Source organism: Leiobunum rupestre, chromosome 10, assembly GCF_980474605.1.
Source record: "Leiobunum rupestre chromosome 10, qqLeiRupe1.1.hap1, whole genome shotgun sequence".
NCBI classification, from domain to species: domain Eukaryota; kingdom Metazoa; phylum Arthropoda; class Arachnida; order Opiliones; family Sclerosomatidae; genus Leiobunum; species Leiobunum rupestre.
This window is the reverse complement of record NC_143393.1, coordinates 32,289,340-32,295,339: the sequence shown is the minus strand read 5'-3', so window position 1 is coordinate 32,295,339 and position 6,000 is coordinate 32,289,340.

Here is a 6,000-nt window from a genome sequence, read left to right as displayed (position 1 = left end):
CGTAATACACAAACCCTTCACTTTTTTTCGGAATAGAGTTGCACCATCAAAGTTAAAGCCGGCGACACAGTTTAAATTGCTTGACCACAAACCCTTTACGTTAGATACATAACTTATGTTGCTAGCTTTGTCATGTGAATTTCTGAATTTCTAACCTTATCGCACCCCCCCCCCCTATGGCACTATCCTATTAGAATTACCCTCATGCTTACTACAGAAAATTATCGCTACGACCCATGTAAACCTATAGATAGGTAGCAGCTAAAGACATGGAAATCGGATAACAAACTAGAACGATTTTTGAAATTTTGTCGCGTGGTCCGATTAGAACTTTTAAAAAACCCTGCCTTCAGCCTATGCTTTTCGTTTGGCTGGCAACGAAAGTTACGCCATCTGCGCCACACTGGTGAACTAACACTATTTCGCCTAAGATTAAATGGCCAACTTTAACTCGACGCTAACGCGGTTTTTTTTTACATCTTTGAAAGGACTTATGTTTAATTAAAGTTGAAGAATGGCTCAAAATTGCGTAATTAAATCATGTAAGAGTAAATACACAAAAGAAAACATCTTTTAACAGGTTAGTGTTAGAAATAGTTTTATTTTTACCATAATTTCCAATCGCTAAGAACGCACTAGAAAACGCGTTTCTTTCAAATCATAGAAAGCTAGTTTTTTTAAATAAAAAATGAAGAATGGTTAATTAAATTTTTTAGGAGTAATTACTCAAACAAAACATATCTTTTCACAGGTTACTGCTATAAATAGTTGTTTTACCCGCAATGATTATGAAGGAAACCGGTGCACAGTAATTGTTTATCGCGAATATCTACGTTAGTATTGTCTGTACGGCTATAAACCCGATTACAAACATTAGGGCCCAGCTCTTTCCTACAAAAAATATTCTATGAACATTTTACATACGAGCAATCGTTGTGTCGTATTCGCGGTTTTAACGTTGTACCCGAAACGCGTCTTACAATTTGGCACCTTCGTTGACTTAAAACGCGCCCGCCGCTCTTCATGTAACCGCGTTTAAAATTTACCACCCAGCTAACTATTGTTATTTATGCAATAAATCTCTTGAAAATGTAGCTATTGTGAAGGTTGTGTGAGATAAAATGATGGGAAAGTCGGAATAATGGGTCACTTCAATTTAAGTTCATATTTACTGCCGTAAGGATTAAATTCACAAGATCAGTATCAATGCTTTGAAAAGAAAACACGACACCGATGAGACTGTTCGACATGTAGAACGCGAGCGAATCAAACGTATAATAAATTATATTTAATATTTAAATTAGTATATACATTGTGTATTATTTCAACGCTAAATGTAGACCTCAGAGCCAACAAGAATATACTTGGTTCATACCTTATATAATCCTTTAGCAAAGACAGTTTCTCTAAACAAAAGTACATCTAATTTTAACAGAAGCCAACTGAAAACCTACTATAAACTAAGTATTATAAATAGTTAGGCCTATGCGACCGAGGCTACGTTCAGCGGGACTCAGCGGACTCAGCGCTGAGCGTTGAGCTTACTTTACGCTTTTTTTAACTTCCGGTTCCTACGTCATGTTGCTCAACGAAGTCAGCGGTCGGAGGAGCAGGTTTTTCCGTTGCTCATCGGTGTCGTGACGTCATTCGACAAAGTTAAAGGAGGGGTAGCAGACGATATTTTGTTCGTTAAGTCAGCGAACCAGAAATCGTACAACAACTTTTAGATTTTTGTGACGTAGCGTTGATTAAAAGAACTCTACGATAACTCAGCGGTTTTTCTCCGGTGATAGTTGTTGAACGCAGCCCAAGGTAAAATTCCCAAACAAACAGAGAAGAAAAATTTAACTTTTGGATATGAGCTAGCTAGGTAACATATAATTGCATAACATTAGCTTACAAGAGTGACAGAATTAGATAGCAAAGGCTAAGCCTAACTAGCCCTAAATACCGTAAACATTTTTTTTAATAATAAAGATAAGTTACAACATGTTATGTTTATGAATAACCAAAAGTCCTTCGTGAACTGATATTTAATGGATACTTATTTACATAATACAATTGATATAAATTGGGAAAGATCTAAAAAGCGAGCGTTCAGTCTAGAGTCCGGAAAAAGGATGCCAACCTCAGATTTCCCGCACGCGCTTGACCCCTATCTACCTGAGCGCCACCTAACGGTTTTGGTAGGAAGTGCTCTGGACTATTTAGGGTGAATCATAACAATACTTCCCTTTTTCTTTTTAATGCAATTAGTCCTTGTAACGTCTCTGCCTTGCTGGTCTTCACTGTGTGATAGAGGTTTTCGTGTTCTGCGACCGCGGATGTACTGGTTGCTCAGCTGTAGGGACTGATCGTGATGGTGTCTGAGGTAAAAGGCTAAATCTAGTTTGAATAGTGGCAGGAAATGCAGTAGATCCTGGTACTGGGACTTGAGGTCTGTTTGCGGAGTGAGGCACTGAAGATCTGGATGCGAAGCGTGGAAGTGAAGTGCCAGGTAGTGTGTTTTGGGCAGGTCCAGCGTGTGGTGAGCTTTCAAGAGCATCGGTGATCGGTGCGGGTCGTACTATGGGATTATCTATTAGCGGATTTCCCTTTTGAGTATGTTCCACAATTGGGTTAGGCGCTTGAGTGGTGCCGGTGCTTGGAGTGGTAACCATTTCCTGAGGTGGGGTCCAATGTGATGCGAATGTGGTCGGAGTGCTGTCTGACGTAACTGGAGGTGCATCTTCTTTCCGAGGGCGCAGTTGGTTCTGATGACGCCGTATTTATCCCCTCGAGGTTTTTATGGTGTACATCATTTGACCCAAATGCCTCGTGATAATACCTTTGAACCACTTTTCTCCCACACCAAAATTGAATGCGAAAACTAATTCGCTCACCTTAAATTTGGAGGAGCTGTTCAAGGTCTTGGCGTAAAGTTTCTTGGGTGGCAGAGGTCTAGGCGTGTGGTGATATTGCGCCCCAACATTAATTCTGCCGGTGACTTTCCAGAAGAGGCGGGAGTGCGCCTGTGATTAATAAGGATTTTTGCAATCAGTGTTTCTTTCAAAAAATTTTCTTCGGGGGGGTTTCCCAGACATCCGGGGGGGGGGCGGTATCCAGTGGCGAGCGTAGCACTCCATGCACGCCTGGCAGTGGCGTCGGAAAAAGGGGAAGATGCCTGAAAGAAACACTGTTTGCAATGCGCTCTTCCAACGTTCCTGTTTTATGGGTGTTGAGGCCTGTGTGTAGTATGTCGGCAGCCTGGAAGTTGACTTCTGAGACCTTACGCAAGTTGTCTTTGACGGTCCTAACATTTCGTTCGGCAGATCCATTTGATGCTGGGTGATAAGGTGCCGTCTTCAAATGGCGTATACCATTTTTCCTTGTGAAGTCGTCAAATTCACTGCTTGAAAAGCACGTGCCATTATCAGTGACCAGAGTGAGCATGATCCCGAATCGCGCAATAGATGGACGGAGTCATTTTACGACTGCTTGTGTCGATTGGGTCGAAGTGATAAAAACTTCCAGCCATTTTGTGTAACTGCCAACAACTAAAAATAAGTATTTGCCCTCCACAGGGCCCGAAAAGTCTGCGTGTACTCTATGCCAAGGATGGGTTGCGACTGGCCAGGATTGATATTGCTTCTTCGGCATAGTAGCGTGCTGTTGACAGCTGGTAAAGTTGGTAGATAGTTCTTCAATGTCTGAATTGATTGATGGCCACCAAATTCTAGATCTAGCCGTAGCTTTCATCTTGACCACTCCTTGGTGGGAACTATGGAGCTCTTGCAGGATGTCTTGTCTTAGTGCCATGGGGACGATGACCCGATTTCCCATGAGAAGGACGCCATGGAAATTTGACAATTCATCGCGTCTACGATGAAATGCTTCTACTTCTGGGTTAACTTTGTTGGGCCATCCATTCGTCATATAACCCCGCACCTTCTGGAGAATATGGTCTGCAAGTGTAGCTGCATGAAGCTGGGTGGGTGTCAACGGTCCTGTTTCGGTTAGGGTACGTATAACGAAGACGTACTCAGCTGACACAGGAGTTGCCGGGTTGTTGAATGGCAGTGGTGAACGGCATAAGCGCATCCGCATTAGCATTTGCGGAACCCTTTCGGAACTTGATATCGTAAGAGTAGGCCGCAAGAATTAACGACCAACGCTGAATCCTGGCTGCGGCCATTGGAGGAACCGGTTTGTTCGCTGCCAGGAGTGTGACCAACGGCTGGTGGTCCGTATATAACGTGAATTTCTATCCATATAGGTAGTCTTTGAATTTCTTTACTCCGTAGATTAGGGCTAAAGCTTCTTTGTCTAACTGCGAGTAATTTTTTTCAGCAGGAGATAGAGTTCGGGAAGCAAATACGATAGGTCGGTCTGTGCCATCGATAATGTGAGATATCACTGCTCCGATCCCCACAGGTGAAGCGTCACATGCGAGTGTGATGTACTTATTGGTATCATAGTGTGAACCAACAGATTTGACGTTTGCAGGATTGTGTTTGCCTCCAGGAAAGCCTTTTTCTCCACTACTCCCCATGTCCAGAGGCTGTGGTGGTGTAGGAGTTTGTACAGAGGTGCGAGGCGGGTTGAGTTGTTGGGCAGAAACCGAAAGTAATACTTCAAGAGCCCAAGGAATGATCGCAAGGTCTCCATGTTGTCAGGTTCTGGTGCATCCATAATCGCCTTCATTTTCGTTTCTAATAGGTGGATGCCGTGCTCGTCCAATCGGTGGCCCAGAAATTCGACTTCGGTCTGCAGGAATTTACACTTTTCTAATTTTAATTTCAAGCCAAAGTCACTAAACTTTTGTAAGACCTTGTCCAGGGTTTGCAGTTGTTCTTCTTTAGTGCGACCACCAACAAGTGTATCATCTTGGAAGGGAGTGACCCTCAGAACCAAATCCATTAACTGTTGGAAGATGGCGGATGCCGAGGCTACACCAAAAGGTAGTCTGTTGAAGCGGAAGAGGCCAAGGGTAGTGTTAATTACGGTGTACTTCCGTGAATCATTTGCAAGTTCTACCTGATTGTAGGCGTCGCGTAAATCAAGTTTCGAGAAGAACTTACAGCCGGCTAGCTTAGCAAAGATGTCCTCGGCTCTCGGTAATGGGTGTTGATTGATGTTGAGTTGTGGATTTATTGTTGTTTTGTAGTCCGCGCATGTGCGTATGCCACCGTTAGGTTTCATGACTGTTACTATTGGTGACGCATATTCTGAATAATCCACTTTTTCAATTATGCCTTCCACCTTCATGCGCCTTAATTCAGCTTCCACCATTTCTTTACGTGCGTAAGGAATGGTCCTAGCATTGCAATACTTCGGGATTGAATTTTCCAACCAGCGTGACCACCTGTTTTTCATCTTCTTCCGCCACAATTAAGCTTCTGCTGAATTGCATCGCCATTGATTCCAAAGATGATTTTGTCAACGATCATCTCGTCTCGGTTATCGAACTTACAGTTGACAGATAACGCCTGTAGGTCGGCGATAAACGTCTCCACCGATTCGCCTGGCTGCCGGTTTCGGCGGTGAAACCGGAGACGTGCAATACAGCGAAGAGGCGTGGGGTTGAAATGCTTGGATAGGGTGCTTACCAGTTGATCAAATGTTTTAGACGCAACGGTGTCGGGACGCAGTCGATTTCGTAACAAGGTGTAAGTGTCCGGGCTCAGAATCGTTTGTAACACCGCCTTTTTTTTGTCCGCGTCGGTAATGCCGTTTGCCGCGAAGTAAGCGCCAAGTCGTTCAGCATATTGATCCCAAGATTCCGTTTTGTTATCGAAGATGTTTAAATGCCCGATCATAGCCATCTCAGATGTGATGAGACACGCGCGGCGTGGTTCAAGTTGTGATGTAGCGTTTCGCGCGTTAAATCAGTTAATATTTCGGTAGAAATAGTTCTTGGGTAATTACGTCACTGAATATGCGCGTATTTTCTTTTTAATTCCGTATCGTTGTTAGATGTAATCGGATGAATTTGTACGTTACCGCGATCCTTGTCCGTCG